General features: G+C 39.4%; 1 protein-coding gene across 11 annotated transcripts in view; it reads left to right on the top strand.

Annotated features, from left to right (window-relative positions):
• The first annotated feature begins 3,923 nt into the window (after positions 1–3,923).
• The window catches only part of LOC108019106 (serine-rich adhesin for platelets), a 38,286-nt gene continuing 24,862 nt past the window's right edge, over positions 3,924–17,347 (top strand). For 3 of the 11 annotated variants that reach the window (XM_065868192.2, XM_065868191.2, XM_017086813.4), the window contains exon 1: positions 3,980–4,354. The gene's annotated coding sequence lies outside the window, so the exon portion shown is untranslated. Of the gene's footprint in view, positions 4,355–17,347 lie in introns of all 11 variants that reach the window. The other 8 variants (XM_065868182.2, XM_065868196.2, XM_017086817.4 and 5 more) reach the window with 7 other exon arrangements.

The raw sequence follows: 17,347 nt of genomic DNA, 5'->3' as shown, positions 1-17,347 counted from the left end.
TGTGGTCTTTGCCATTTTGGTTGTGCAGGAAGCCAATTAGTTTAGCTGTATTTGGCCTAAACTATTTGACGTTTCTTGTTGGCAGCATCTCTTAGGCTGCTTCCCATATAGCTCGAAGATTTTTATCGCTTGATCTTCTGCTGGAGCAGTAGGAAATATCAATTATCCACAATTCAAGTTAATTAAGTGATCAACAAACTGCTTAATCCAACGAAACGATGAAAATGATCTTGAACTTTATAAAAAGGACAGGAAGCAAGCGGTTGGGATGTTGGTGGTCGAAAACTTTCGGTCACGCGTAGCTCAAACATTGGATATACTTAGTGAGGAAAAGAAATTAAGCAAGTGCCTTTCAAAATTGTTGTATTTACTATGCCCCTTTAGTATAATATATAAACTTAGCTTACCCTTTCCATTCGTCTTAAATTCATACAATCTCAACGCTCGCTCTTTTCAATTTCCAAAGAGCTTTTTGTGCCGACTTCTGTCTTGTCAGTCAGCCCAAGACAACGCAATATTTTTTAGCCTGGCTTAACTGTGGCATTCGCTGTTGTTTCTGATGTCAGCTCGCTTTTGGGACCCCATTTAATCTTTGGCTGCAACATGTAATAGCTCTTTAAAAGGTTCAGAGCCCAAGCACACTCTCGACTCTTGAATTGGGTCAGCAAAGTGTTATGTATGCGACTAAGTATTTACTTATAGAGCATGTGAGCTGCAGAGTCGAGCTTAGCCAGGCGAACCAAGTTGTTCGGCAGCCAACTTGGCTGAAGTCTTTTGGGGCATGCCACACCACACACATCAGGGCCGGAGATGAACAGTGATTAGCAGGGGTCAAAGTTTACGGGGGCTAATCGTGAGCCAAACCAGGTGAACTAACCGAAAGCGAAACTTTTGGCATATAGGCTTAGACAGAAAAACCGCACAATATGACTCAATTTGTGGGCCTCCAAGAGTTGAGAGTTTTATTTTGGCTTATTAAAAGTTTGACTTTAAATTCAAAGGCTTATTACTGAAATCATCCATGAAACCATCCGTGTTTTTATACCCCTACAGACACAATGATCCTGCATTGTTTTCCATCAGGCCACATCCCAAATCTCGGGCAAGTCTAGCGCGTGGCCAAAGTCGATCTCTAATAAAATATTCAAAGCATATTCCCACCATAAATGTCTCATAAATACACGATTCCTTTTCACGATTTGAGGTTTTGACAAAAAGGGCACGTAAGTAGTTTGCGAAAAATGCAAATGAGACGTAAATAAAACATAAATTCGCACTAGACGAGAAACACTTGTGAGACTAAGCAATGCTGAAAGTCGAACATGTTAAAGTAATGCCAGGGCAATGTATGTATACTTTATTTATGCGAGTATGTATGCTTTTTTATTTTTCGACTATTGCTTTTAAAATGAAGAGGCTGCAATATTTTAAATTCTAGGAAAATATAGTAATGGAATGGGGCTTATTGCTAATGCAAAATTGAGAAAAATTGCAATTAATAAATAGCCAAGCGCTTCCTAAATTGTATGATTTCAAATCAGATGTCTCACCTGCTTAATGGAGACTCCGGCACCGGAAGCCGAAGGCAAACGTCAACAGTTGAACCTTTGCCCATTACCAAGGCGTGTCCCAAAATCCAACATGAAAAATACAACAAAAACTCTTCTTCATGCTTTGCGGCTAATTAAACATCTTCTGTGTTTTTATACCCTTTTCTAGGGTATTGTGAATTGCAGTCTAAGCAGTCTAAGTTTCTGTAGAAATAGAGTAACATCCATTATTTTTATTTTTGCCATCTATAAAATAAAAACTGTAACCTGATACTTCTTCAAGCAAAAGTTAAGCCAAGCTATTTGATATTAAATAATAGAATTACTCAGACCTCAAATATCTTTTAACACCTTTGTCGCACAGTGTAATTATCAAATTAAATTGTATTACCTATCAAAAATTAGTGAGTCTTGAACCATAAAATATTCTCATATTTGCAAAGTGTATCTAAACATTTAATTCTGCACAGGTTTGAACTTCTGTTTTGTTTTTTCTTTTGTTTTGTGTTTAGCAATTAGTCAGGCATGCACCTTCTAGTTAAAATCAGGAAGATTGTCAAAACACGTACAGCAACTTGTTTGAGGAAGCACCCAGGTGAACACACAAAAATATGAGCTTATGGGATTTTTTTTGCTTATTTGCATGTCTTTCAGTTTTTTATTTATTATATATCTGCGTGTGGCACGTGGTGGACCGAATGATGGAGTGATATTATCGGTTACGCCCATTGGTGCCCATTAGTTGAAGCATTAATGTGTGAGGCTCAGACTTTTTGTCGTTTGCTCTTTGACAAGTCATTGGCACTTGAACTTACATTGAGAAAAGTTTTTTGTGGATATATCAAACACAAAATAAGGTATAATTACCTACCCCACAAAACCATAAAATTTCAATCCATAAGCAAAGAAATTGAGGGCCAAATATGGAGCACTGAAACTGTTGCAAGAAACCACCAAACACAGGGAACAAATAACACTTTGAATTGCAATTTGTAGGCCGAGCGACGGCAGCCCACAACTCGTGCCATAACTTTCAAATGCGATTTGTTCAAAAATTTGTTGCAGATGGGGTTGAGGGAAGAGAACGGCGTGACAGAGCTGGCCATGCTACCAGCCAAAAAACCAACCAACTGTGCAACTAATTCGCGGATCCGAATAAGTCCAAATCCAATTTCAGTTGCATTGCGAATGCGCCAGCCAGAGCCACGTTTTGAACCGTGCAACCCCGAAAGGGTCAAGTGGCGCGTGTAGCGCAGCCATGGCTAAAACCTTAACCGCTGCCAGCGGTAGCCGATCCAAAGACCCTATCAAACGATTGTGCCTGGCATATATGGCCGCCCACTGAAGGGTTTCCAAGCTGAGGAGAACCGATCTCCCAGCCGAGCATTCGATCTTCATGCCCCAGTGCGTGGCGAGACCTTACTTGCGTCTGAACTTGACATGCATATAGACTCTCGTAGATATATGGTCTCAGACCCCGATCCCCGATCTCCGATTCAATCGCGATTAACCGGCTGGTGCGTGCTGCACTAGTGCTGTAGGTAGGGTAGTAATCAGTCTAGACTGCATTGGGCTCGTCCCACGTTCAGCATTGAGATACTCGCATATCGAGAGTGCGCTGTTCTAATTAATGGCTTAATTTGCTCGCCCAGCGTGTTTCAATGACACCTTAAGGCCGAAAACAATAAATGTTTAATTAGCCAGAGCCACAGGCTCCGTAAAAATATTGTAATAAAGCCCAATTTCGGTGCAAGACCCATAAAGTCTGGTTCAATGGCACACTCGATACGTGAAGCTCCAGCTGGGCTTACGTTACGTTAAAAATGCCGGTTGTGTGTCAGGCAAAAGCCGGTTAAAAGAGCGAATTGGTAAGAGAGCGTGCCAGGGTTGTCGAGGTGCGCAACGGTTCACAGCAACTTTAAAGGCAGGTAGGAAAATTAAAAATCGGTTTGAATAATATTCTTAACAATAAATACTTGGCTTTCCCAAGGCTAACATTTTTTATTTAGGAATATAGGTGCAGTCGAGGATACGACATGACTTCATTTGTTGGCGTTTAACCTACAGATCCATTTCAATTGTTGTTAACTTTTATTGAGCAGCTCCTTTTTGAGAACGACACAATAAATCAACACTCACTACAATGAGTTAAGCACAGTGTGTAGGTATGTTTTGTAAGCCATAATAAATACGCTTATCCCCTGCGAAAAGTGGAACTTAGCCGAAGAGCGGCTTCGACTAGGTCTCTTTGTGTCTTTGCATCTGGTATACACAGTCTCTTTCTTCCGGAGAGCCGCTCCCAACGGGGCTGACATCATCGAGAGACCCAGTCTGCGGACCTGGCCAAGTTGAAAAACTATAGCCAGATTGTCGGACGGAAGGCTTCGCGTATTTAATGCGCGGGGCGAGCGCCAAACTCTTTTAGTACAGCGTTGGCGTGCGAGACAGACGGTTGTTCGGTTTTCTGGGCAGCTCCAAAACTCCAAAACGAGTTCGTTATAAAGCAAGTCTTAATGTGTATAGCAGTGTGCGAGCAGACACCGTATGAACACACTCTTTTCGGTGCCGAAAATAAAAGTATACAAATAATCTAGAAACAAAAACACGAGTAAACACTAAACAGTGCTTGTTGGCTGTTGTGACTTCGAGTGAAGCCAGGCGTAGAGTGTGAAATGCAAAACTGGCGAATTCAAGACCCCGAGAGTACTGAGTCCGTCTCGAAGACTGAGCAGCCCGAGTCCCGAAAACAATTGCGAAGAAAGTGAAAGATCTGCGACACAAGGAAAAGTCCGAGAAAGGGAAAGGTTGTGGCTACTCGGGTTTTCTTTAGATGCTCCGTCAGGTGCAACGATTAGGCCCCACTGCCTCCCCCGAAAAACAGCTGTTACACTCAGACAATCGCCCACTGATCATTGAATCTTTTTGCCAGCAAAATCATTTTCAATAATTTTCGTCCAATGCTTAGCTGACTACGCGTTTTGTATTCATCGAGAGCTGACAAAAATTGTTTAAAGTCAAAGTAAAAAATTCCCGTATACCACGCGTTTTTTATTAAGTCGAATTGCCATTGATTCATTGAGCCCCTTGTCTGTGTGCCTTTGTGTGTGAGCCTGTGCGTACGTGTGTGTTGGTGAATACAATCAACGGAGCACGGCAAAAAAAGGAAAAAAGCGGCCAAGCGACATTGATGCCAATCGCCAGTGCATTTGTTGCTGCTTTTGCATCGGACCAGAATATAATGAAATAAAGCCAAATAAAATATAAGCTAAAACGCCTTCAGTGGACTTCCAGCTGAAAAGAGATATCAAACGGACAGGTACGTGCAATTCGTCTCATTTTGATTTATTTCAACTGAACTCAAAGCAATAAATTGTCTGTATATCTGGCTAGATTTACTAGACATTGAAACTCGCATGCATATCGGAAACTCGGTGAGAGGAGTTAGTACCTTAGACAAATTGCTACCCAAAAATCAAAAACTAATGAGTGAAACGCTATGGCTGATGATATATCAGTTAGAAAATTGTGCAGATAAATAGACAATGAGTACACAGATGACATATCGAAAATTAATTTTAATTAGTTAAATAAATCAATTTATAATAGCTAACTAGACAATACGATTTATTTCAATTAAACTTCTAAAACAAACTAAGCGAACACAAGCGGAATACTTCAATTATTCGTGATATAATAAGAAGAAAACTTCAAAGTTGGGGTCATTGACTATAGAATTTTATTTTGACTGGTTGCTAATTTATTTGTTATTCAAAACTAAAGAAAACATTGCAAACGAAAGAAATACATTCTCTTTTATGCCAAGAAACCATTCCCATAATTATAATTATGATTTCCGAACCCCTTTTCCACTGCTCTATTTTTAAGAAGCCAACAAAGAAGAGAATATTTTTACGCTTTCCTTTGTCTGAGTTATGAAGTTATTTTTCTCAGTTAATTATTTGGTCTGCACATTATTTTTGCCTGACTTGATAGTTTTCGTACCTTAAAGTTGGCCAATTTATCTTATTACCACTTCCACCCAACTGATCAGGCATCGCTGGAGATCTAAATAACTCAATGAATATATAATGATTCATTAGAGTATTTTTGAACAATTGAGGTTCAATGATTCTAGTGCTGGGCATGAGTTCACAGATTGCCCATTAGTCATCAGAGAGTCTGGTTGTCTGGTTTCGCTTCTTTGTATCTATTTTACATGTTTACTTATTTAAGAAATCAAGTCCTAACGAATTCTTTATATGTGAACCAAAATATATACATCATCTGTGCCTATCGCAGACGACAAATGTCGCCTTAGGAACTTGTGGCATGCATTAGTGCAAATTACCATTTTGGCTCAAAAGGTGTTGGCCCCAATTGTCACCTCCGAAAGATATTGAAACGGAAAACTGGGTGCGGAACTCCGAGCTTATGGCATATTGCATTACCTCGTCAAAAAGCGCGATAATAGTTGATTTCGTTACTTCTACACCGTTTTTTATATGTATTTTTATGGGCACGCGCCTTTTGGTAGTTTTATGCTGAATGTCAGAGTTAGAACTTGAGTTGCCCATGGCAGCGGAGGTTGACATTAAGACCATTTCAACACCGCAGCGAGAGACTTTTTAATTAGGCTGAAGGTAGGTAAAAACTCCTCAAAAGTCCCTATTGTATGAACTGCAAATTAGTCGAGCTGCTCACGTATATTGTCTCATTTTGCATGCCAAAATTGCAAATGACACTCCACTTTACACACCCTTTATGACCACAAAAGGTTTAATGGTTGATGTTGCCCAAAAATCATATTATTTGGAATTTGGTTTTGCATTCTCAATAATTTTTAATTATATTTTTGACATCATTGAGTGAGGATCAAAATGTATTTCTATTGTTGTATTTTTCAAATAAAACATGCACAAAATGAAAACAAAGCATTTCACATTCATAATTATTAGCTTTGCCTTTTATGGCTAAGGCATACATAAAATTCTTTATAAATCATTTTCTAGCTAACGCTTCCAATGAACTTAGCCAGGTCGTTTGCAATTTGTTTGCGTTTCGCAACGAAATATTTATCTTTTGGCATTAACTTTTTGGGTTTGAACAGGACGTACAAATGTGATTCATAGAAAAGGTGGAATTAAAGCCTGTGCGAAGGCTATTTGCTGGCAATGATGAGCTCAGGAGGCTTAAAATTTGGCTAAAGGAATGGCTTTTCATTTGATTTCGGAGACTGCTGTTTTTCAGTTCTTTCATTTTTCATCATCGCCAGCCTTAATTAAACTATAAACACCTCAAAACATGCTACCATATTCAACACTCCACAGAACCCCACACACCGTGGTGGCGACCCACCGATCGCAACTGCCAAACGACCCACACGACAACGTTTTCTTGGTTCATTTTTCATTTTATCCAAGACAATGCCAAATCATTGAGCAGCCAAAAAACTGCAGCAAACAAACACCTCCGCAAAACAGACAGCGACCACGATCCATTGAACAGTGCTCACTGTACAGTGGTGGAGGCCCAACCTATAGACATGTTTAATCAATTTAAATTACCTTCAATTAGGCTCTTTGTTCGCGGTCTCGTGGACATTGCGAAAAGTCTTCGGCTCGGCATCTGCATAAATGAAATGCAAATGAGGAAAATGCCACTAATTTGTTTAGATTCCCGAGTCTGAAATGGATGCATGCATATCTAACTTCAGAGTTGGCCAATGCTGCAATTAAACATTTAATAGCTTCATTCGATATGCATAATGGCCAGAGTTTTAGACTTTGGAAGGGGTCTGTGGTGGGTGTCGGCTCTGTTTTGGGCTTATAAAAATGCTAATTCTCCCTTGAGTCATAAAGTGACTTGATGGAGAATCGAGTGCCGACAGATTGGTAGGGGCTAGGGAGACTGTGATTAGAATTTATTGTAGCTCTGAGTGAGTTTTTGATGTCTTTTTAAGCTGATCATAAATGCGATTAATAGTTTTTCTGATCGATTTCCTTTGATCATGGTCAATAAAAACGACATGAAATGTATGTATTAAGAGACCATTCGTCGACATTGTAATAAATTTACAATTATTTTTGATTGCTTAAAAATGTAAAGAAGACTAAAACGTAATTCCCTTTACAATATGAAACATTTGCTTGTTTTAATACTTTGATGTCTTAAAGCGTTTTCAAATTTTGGAATGACTAGTCCTCTGAAGGATAAAGATGTCAATAGCCCAAAAGCTGCAAATCCTCTAACAAAATAACTAAGTTTAGACAAAGCCGATAACAAACAGCTTTGCCAGCGAGGCAAATACAAAAGACTTAGGACACAAACTTGGAAACATTGCCTTGCCGCAAATGCATATAATTAATCTCTTTATCCAAACCAGCGACTCAGTGCTCTAAGTGAAAGTTGTCCATTGCCAATCGTCTAAATATCAAAGTGTCTGCGCCCGTCAACTGTCACTTCAGTCCGCCTGCCATCCTGCTGGTACCATTTAAATGAGCCATCAAATCGGCACCCCAACCGAGACGCGTCTCCTGAGCTGTGTCATTGAACCAACAAATCAAAGCCGCTTACAAAAGTCACAAAAACACTCTTAGTTTACAGTCGTCAACGCGCAGGATTGATGACAAGCCAAGCAATGCCAAATGACAATTATTTACGCGGCCAAGTGTCATAAAATAGAGGAATGAAAAAGACTAAAAAACTTAAACTAAAACCAGAAACCAAAGCCAAATGACAGCGAACAAAAAGCCGAAATGTGTTTATTGACGTCATTTCATGGAACCAACCAGCCGACAGGTAAAAACTTTTAATATGGAGAAAATCCAGGCTCTGTCCGGGTTTTTCGCGGGAGGATCCGAGGGAGTGGGCCGGCCAGCCAACGCCACCCGCTGGGCCATAGCCAAAGCCAACGCCAAAAACTGCTTGCGAATTGTAATAATTGCGAGCAATTACAGAGGCACTAAAGCGAGGTGGAAAAAATGAGAGCTATGGGGAGGTAGTGGCTAGCACCGACTTTTTAATACCCCGTAATCCCAAGAGATGGCTAACTGAATCAAATATAACTTAGCATCCAATCTCGGTGCAGTTACATTTTAATTTCTTGTAAACCAATATGAAATTTCTAAATCAGTCAAGCCAATTAGTTAACCCGAAAATGTCGTTGATATATATTCGGAAATTATTGAAATGCCGTGTTATGACCAATTTTTTTCTACACTGCTCTTGGGAACACCATTCAACTGAGGCTGCCTCACAAAAGCAAATACCCCTTGGGCATCATTGGATACTATTTCGCGGACATCAAACTCTGGGTATTGTCTTGTCTGAGATTTGGCCAGAGTTTGTGGAGCACATTAGCTTTGATCAGGGGTTAACTTCTTGTAGCTATCATATGGGTGCAGGGAAGCCATAATATACCCCATTAGTTGAGGGCTCAGTTCGCCCCAGTCCTGACGTGGCTCCTGTCTCAAGTCTAGCTTTTTGTATGTTTATTTTAACTCGCCTGCATAAATTATGTTCACGATATTCTCTTGTTCAGGGGGACGTCACCTTTGGGCTCTTGTCTTTCGCTTTTTTGTTCAGTTTTGGGGGATTTTCGGGTATGGGCTTAATGTGGGGCTGCCAATTACGAGCATGAAGGTCTTTGACTGCGCAATCTTAGCAGCACCAAAAACCACTACAGCAACAGCTAGAAAATTTGTAATATTTTGCTGTTGTCTCGGTTGATGTTGTTATTTCATTTCGGGTTGGTTATTTCATTTATGACTTGTTTTTCATGGTCTTAATTTGTTCGTCGTTGCTTATCCCATGAAGTCAAGCAATTAAATTACTTATTATTGCTTATTTTTTCTTCTCGAGCGTTTTTTCCTAATATTTAGTGAATGTCTTTCACGCTCTTGAATTGATTGGCTTGCGAAACGCTTAAGATATGGCAATGAAAATGGTTGTACAATGTGTAAGAGTTAATAGAGATAGCACAGCATCGGGATACATTTGATTTTCAGCCATTTTCATTAAATTGTTCGAGCATTTCCCACTTGCACTTTCTGTCATCATTGCAAGAAACTGACGGCCGACAGAAACAATTTTTTTCAATTAACTCTGATCGCCAATCGCAATTAACTTTTACACGATTTCTAAATGGAAAACTTTGACAGTCGATCGTAGTTTTCCGTTAACCCACATACCTTGGTTCAACAATTGTTTGTACAGATGTTTTACCGTTTTTAATTTAATGTTTTAATTAGCTGTAAGCACAATCCATTAACCATCTTAAATAAATTCAACGCTATTTGCATTTACTTGTTTAAATAGTTTCCCATCCGTTAGTTAGAAGCTAGTGTAGGTAAATAATAGCCAAACTTCGAAGCTTAATTGCCATCCAGCAAATTAAAAGCGAACTGACAAATTGTATGCAGCACGCGTAGCATAAAAAAAAATAATAATTTCTTTGCCCGCATTTGGCAGTACAAATTTTAATTAATATTATGTAGGAATCCTGGTCTAAGCTAGTCTTGATATGCCATAATGAGAACATGGTAGTAAATGTAAAAAAAAATGGTAATCTAATACTCTAGCTACATTGAACTCTTAAAAGCTAAAGCTTTTTAACTAATAATTTGGCTTTTAAAAAAGGAAGAGAGTACGCTTTAGTCGAGCATCTCGAATATAAGATACCCATACCTGAGGTAGATGCACTGGCTCCACCTAGCGTTGAAAACTTTAATTCATCATAACTTTTTAATAATACGGTGCGTATTACTTTAATAGGTTCGGAATCTTGCTTTTTGATCTCTTTTTCCGTTTGGAGAGCTCCGAATATTGCTGTCTCGCTCCTACTCAGATTAATTTGAGACGCAATCTTAAATTGATCCTTAGTTTGGTTATTTTTAGTGCAGGCATATTATGGTATGATCCACGAAACAAAATCCCTCTTACTCTTTATAAATATCTTTAACAAAGTGGTCGCCATACAGAGCACTTCGCTGAAACAAACTTGCACTGCGTAAGAACCCCTAGAATACGTATTCTTAATTCCAACATTCATTCCATTGTCGAGATCACAGCGCTCATATGGACAGATGGGCAGACGGACATGGCTAGATCACCTCAGTTAGTGATCCTGATCAAGAATACATTTACTTTACAGGTTCGAAAACGTTTTCTTCTGCCTGTTGCATACTTTCCAACAAATACAATATACCGTTTTACTCTACAAAAAACGGATATAATAAAACGTATAAAATCTTGTATTATTATTAAAGACATAAACAAAACCTATTAACCACTTGCCCTTGAAATAAAATGATTACTAAATTTCGTGGTTTCCCAAAATGTTGTAACGATCTTCATTTTCGTAGCACCATTTTGAGCGGGTTTTGATAGCTCAATTTCCTCTGTTTACACTTCGGTCGTTAGAAAAGTTCAAGTTGAAATTTAATATTGCGGGCTAATTGGGTGGAATTATATAACAACGTTAATATGGGGCGATATGCTAATTTTTTGTCGGCGCATGTGAAGGTCGTCGCTGACCTAGAAGTAAAGACAAAAATGGCTTTTGTACGACTATTGAGGTGCGATAACTGGGCTAGGAAATAAGCAATTTCAGTTCAGTTTTTTGGCTTTTTTTCTGGGCCCTGACCCTGAAAATTAATTGACTTTTTACAGCGGGGGAATACTCAATATTTCTCTCTATCTTTATACATTATTGACGGTTTGCTTAGTCGGGTTTTAATGAGTCCAACAGCCCAGCAAGTTCAGTTATCTGTCAGGGTGCAGTGTTTTTGGTTACTCAATACCAAATGCGGAACTAAGATATAATTTTACTATGTCTGGCGGTTGAGCCCGACACTCACAGACAGTCAAACATAATTTCCTTAAACTTTTTCAACTTCATTCTGCGTTTCGGCGGCTTTCACTTTTCCATTCCGCTGTTCACTTTTCCTTAACAACTTACTTTTGTATCGATTATTGATTATTGCTCTCATTTTGGTCCATGTGCATTTTTCTGTGCTTTTGAAATGAAAAGTTTTCGTTTCGCCATTTGTCATAATTAATTTTTGCGCTTTATGATTTAATTGTTGAAAGAAATGGCAGCATCTGAAAATAACCGGCTGCAAAAAGTGAACATTTTGAAAGTCATTAGGTCTGTGGATGGATTGAAATCTTTTATGCTAGCGCTCTAAATATGACTTTAACCGTGATGCGGTGTGATTGAGTGTCGTCGTAGGTGATAAATCGAGTGAGGCGAAAGTTTCAATAAAAGACTACGTATTTGGGATGGGAAAAGCACAACCATTACTATTCAGGTGTGATGATTTCAGTATAAGAGTGACTTAGTGTAGGTCCTTAAACTTATATTTGTATAATTATGGGCAAATAAGGTTGCCATTTTGCTTTATTATATAGTCTTATCTTCAGAGAATTTCAGAAATATTATTTTCTAGAAATAATTTTCGAATGTTGGCTTTGTGCTTGCCACACCGATTTGTTATTCGAGGGCTGAGGAAATCTTCCCCAATTTTGCAATTTCCCCTACTGATTGCTGGCCAACATTATTAAGCAAAAGGCCAAGTCATCCTCTGGCTGTATTTGCATTTGAGCTTATGGCCATTGCAAAAGCCACCTCATTATGTTCAGTTCGAAAGCTATACTTTGAATTCGATCGAGCCAGCAAATGGCGGCGTGTTAATCAGCAATTTAGAATATTTTTTTGCCTGCAGTTTGTTTTTCCCCTTTGGGGCCATAAAGCCCAGTACAAAAGATCCCGAGTGGAGGGCCCAGATTTCATTTCCTGTTTCTTGGACACTTTGTAGCTGTTGTTGGTGGCACAGCTGTTGCATTTATCATGTAACTCACACAACGACAGACATCTGGGGGAAAAAAGCGGTAAGAGGTAAAAGGAGCCCTTAGAGCCCCGTCCAAACGAGCTGCTGCATTGATTTCCTTTTTGCTATCTGACAGCGTTAACTTTGGGGTCTACAGGGGACCAAAGGGGCAGTGGAGGGAGTGGGGGCAACACTTCGACAGAGACAAACGAAATAAATGCGCGATCGGGCGATAAACTATTTTTAAAGACAGCCACAAAAGGAACTAGCAACGCGGCAGCCGTTGCAGGCAATAGCAACAGGAAAGGAATACGAGGGTTAGGGCAAATTGATGCCCTAGGAATATTTACCAAGGGGCATATAGGGACCAAGCAACTTGGCATCAAATAGTTAGCAAAACAAATTTAGATTATCTTGGAAAAACAAGAATCAAATGCTTAAATAAATAAGTAAGTAAATTCGACCCAGTGACTGGACATCAATATTTACTAAAATTGTATTTACAAATTAGATATTCGGCTTTAAACATAAATAATATTAAGTTTAGGTACTCATCAAAATGAGTTAGGCATGTCTCCAAACAATATACCCCTTCATTAAATGACTTAGCACGGCAATCCAAAGACACCTTGAAATGATTTCTCACACAGCGAGACAGAGATGGCCAAAACCGGGGAGTTTGGGCCCTAACAAGCTGCAGCACTTAGGAGGCTTTGGCCAAGACCTCTTCCTCGGGTTCTCCGGTGGTTCTGGGGGAGGAGCAGGAGGGCCCGGTCCCAATGGCTGTTTGTTTAAGGCCTTGGTTAGCTTTAAAAGGAGCTGCAGCTTATTTCCTGCTGCTGATGCTGCTATTGCCATTCTGCACAGCCAGTTCTAAGGGGCTTCGCATCCTTTTGTCTTTTGGCCAAAAGGCATCAGAGCTTGTTAGCCAGCCAGTCCAGCTGCTGTCTGTTTTCTGCCATTTCAAGTTTGTCGCTGAACGTACCACGTACTTGTAGTATTGACCATTTTTAGCCTTTTAAGTACTTTGGTCATTGTTAAGTACTTTTGCGTGTCAGGGGCGCATTCGACTCGGCTGTTCTTTGGCTGCCTTTGGGGGCACATGTTTTACCTGGTTATTTATGGGAAAAGTGTCAGTGCTAATCAAACGGCTGAATCACAATCTATTTGGTATGTGCATTGCATTGTTGCGAGCTCGTATTGTACTGGGCTCAAAAGGTCGAAGAACTAGAATTTCTATAAAAAAGAGATTCTACCACATCCATGCAGTTTTTCGGTCCATCCGCCAAAGGCGATTCGGATCTTTAGAGCAAAGACGTGCAGTGTTAATGTCAGTCTAGTTTTTGGCCACGCTAACTACCAGTTCCTTGATATGGTTTCCTCCATCGCAACCACTGCGGACCCCCATTCACAAACCCATAAACTGCAGTTTTATGGCGAGCGTGTGGCGACCCATGCGGAATAATCCAAATGACGCAATATGGCGACATATTCAACAGAAACTTTTCGTTTGATCTTTTCGCACAGGCACGTGTGCCCCGAAAAAATTTGTCATCGCCCACGCAACGGGATTACGATAGAACTCTCGGAAATCTGATCTTTAGCTCTCGTTTATTGACTGACATCCATCAGAGTCCCATTCGCGTCTCGGTTCAGCCCAACCTAACCATACTCAATTGGAGATCTAGCCAACTGATGGCAAAGCCTAAGCAAACAAGTTCTACGGGTCAACGTTTCACGACTTAACGGCGAATTCTCCAAAAAAAGAAAGAAGATAAAGTCCCCAGCCGTGTGACGGACAATCAATATGGAAATTAGCCAAGCCAATGAAGAAATAACCTAATCGGAGCTAGAAATTAATCCATCTTAATGGTCAGATAAGATCAGCGTTACACAGAAATGTTATTAAAAATTATATATAAAATTTGAAAATTGAAATGAATATATTTAAAGCTTTTTATAACAGTTTGACTTGATGCATTAATAATGTGAAAGTAAGGATCTTACAGAAATATATATTTATTAATCATTTAAGGAACGCCATCGGAGTTAAGAACGGTTTCTTTCAGGTTGTTGTTCCTGTAAAATGAAACAAATCGAAGTGTTTCTTCAAAAACCCCACTACTCGCCATTCAAGCGACGTAAAAATGAAGCTGTCATCGATTATCTGAATTATTTCCGCGTGCAACTGTGAAACATTGAAACCGAAAAGCAAAACAAATAAATAATGAAAATTGAAATTTTTTTTCGGCCGAGACAAAGAATGAACAAAGAGCGGAGCGAAATTCCGTCAAAAGCATTTCAGCTGTCAAAAGCCTGTCAGTCTGACGGATTGCTCGACCGTTTTGTCTTTTATTTAGCCCCGTCTGTTTTCATTTCGGTTTTTCTCTTTCATTAAGTGCAACAAACGCCGCAGAGTTGCCCTTTGCGCTCGTTATTTCGTTTTGTCCGGACAAACAAAACGCAAATTACGCAAAAAAATACGAAATTAACCGTTAAGTTGTGTAATTTCACCCAAAATGCTAACGGCAATTTAAAATTTTTGTTTTAACAAGTCATTCCGTTTTATTAACAGGGATTTTTCGTCCGAGTTCTGGAGTGAGTAAGTGAAGAAACAAAAGACTTAAGCGACGAACTTGTCGAAATGGGCGCATGAAAGTTGTTAACCAAAAATAAAGAACGATATAACTGTGACTCAATGGGAACGCACCGATGGGCCAAGGGGGAAATTTCATGACAAAACGAAAAGGCTAAAAAATCACATTTTATTTGTCTCTGTCGGTGGATGATTTCCAGTTTCCAGTTTTAATTAGCATATTGATGCGAGCAGCTATGAGACGGCAGCCAACTTTGCCCCCAGTTCTTTCTGTCTGACGACGCCCCCACATTGCCAGATGATCAGCAAAGTAAAAAGGCAAGAAATTAACTTTAATTTTCAACCGAGCGACCAAGTGAGTGACCATCGGGCGGGCCAGCAGACGCTTAGGAAACTGGTTTCCTCTGGCCAACAGATGTGACTTCGAATGCGTTCCCAACTGACACCGAGTGCCAGTATGCTGGCTCTGGTGAAGATCCGAAGCTAAACATGGTATTATAAAGTGGAACGCCTTCAAAGTCAAGTTCAATGACGTACTCATGCCATCAAGTACTGAAAATACTCGCGGCAAGTATCAGGAAAGGTTTGGGCGATAAGATAGGTATTCTACAACCATATTAATCTGTATATGGCAATGACAAAGCAAACAAAACAAGCCGAAGCTAAGCTAAGCTTAGTTGGGCATACAAAACAACAACAGCTACAGCGACTTGTTAAATAATTTATGTGATAAGGCTGATTGCGAATCGTGTTCAATTTGCATATCTAATAGGCCATAAACTGCTTCTGTTGCATGAAATTAGGCAAACAAAGGAAGATACTCGTAGAATACTTTCCCCTTCCGTTGTTAAAAACTCTGAGGGGCCAAAGAACCCTCAAATAATTCCAAGTTCGCTTGAAATACTATTCTGTCACGCCTGACAAATCATTTGACTTTCTTCTGGCTGTCTCAAACAAGTATCACGTTGACTGATACACCACTTTACTATACTTTACTCTTACCGTGAATATAATTACGGTCACAAGACTGATGCCATTCTACTACCAAAGTACTTTCCGCTTTTGCTTTCTGTTGAAGCCATGGCACCTATTGTGCGGGTTGTCTGTGAACCGCATTGGACAGAAAAGCGACGAGAAGAATGTGTCATAAAATGGTGCAAAATAAAGTGAACTCAAATCGGGAGAAATGTCAGAGATTTCTCACAGCAGTAGCAATGGTATCTGGTAGCAGTTGCCAGCTGTTGGGTGAAAGTCGTTTGCTTTTCGGTATTCCACTGTGTAGGGGGTACTTTGGATGCTCGGGCATATAATTTTCTGTAATGACATTGAAAGACACGATCAGTGCCGACGAATTGAAGAATGAAAGTTCTGTTTTTGGGTTAGGGAAATGTGGAGATTAAAGAAATGTTTTTGAGCTGAAACTCTACATTAGCGGCAGTAAATAAGATAAACCTAATCAATACAGCTTAAATTCTTAGAAAGATTATCTGACTTTTAAGCACTTTTGCTATTATTACATATTATAATTAGACTTCCCTGTTTTTAAAGCAAACACAAAGGCTGTGTCGACTGAGATCGAACATACAGATTACGATTGATTTGTTAAAAAAAAACAATTTTAAAATGTGACTCCCTTTGTCTAGTTCAGTTTATAGCTTGGAAACCAGAAATAAAAGATCGATATAAACTAAAAAATAAAATTTGCTTTAGAAGCCTTAAAAATTAAATAAAATATTTTAGAACTTACATTCTTAGACCTCTCAAAAATCATATTGATGTGCTGGTCATAAAAACAATTTTAAATCTAAATTAAAAGCATATCTCTTGCTGTCAATTGAGATTCTAATAATCGTGGGTGTTCGTCAGCAGGAGTCTTCACCATATTTAACTCCATTTATGCAAATAACAGCCCCATCTATCTTGATCTGCAAACAAAATTCGCACACTACCCATGTCAATTTATCGTGCTATCGCCAACTCCATATGCAAATTTGGCCACTCTTTCATTGTTTTTTCTTTCTCTCGGTAACTATTGGCAACATTTGCATGTTTTTCTCTACCTTCTCTTGCCAAAATCGAAACCAATTAAAGCCAAACAAAAGACTGGGGACAAATGCGCGCACACAGCTTGTTCGAGGTGTTCAAGGCTGGAGATTAGCTAGCGACAAGAAATGAGCGACAAGCAGCGCAAATCAATCAGCAAATAGCGCCAAATTATTATGTAAATTATAATTTCTTACTGTCGGGCTGCCTTGCCAAAAAGTAAAAGTGTTAAACAATGATGAAATTATGTTTCAGCGGCTGACAAAAGGGAAACCATGAAAAATTCATGGAAAAAATATATGTTTACGGCTCATATTTCAGTTATGCGA

The sequence above is a fragment of the Drosophila suzukii genome, chromosome 2L, assembly GCF_043229965.1.
Source record: "Drosophila suzukii chromosome 2L, CBGP_Dsuzu_IsoJpt1.0, whole genome shotgun sequence".
Lineage (NCBI taxonomy): Eukaryota > Metazoa > Arthropoda > Insecta > Diptera > Drosophilidae > Drosophila > Drosophila suzukii.
Note: the sequence above shows the minus strand (reverse complement) of the source record. Positions and strands in the feature narration are given on the sequence as shown.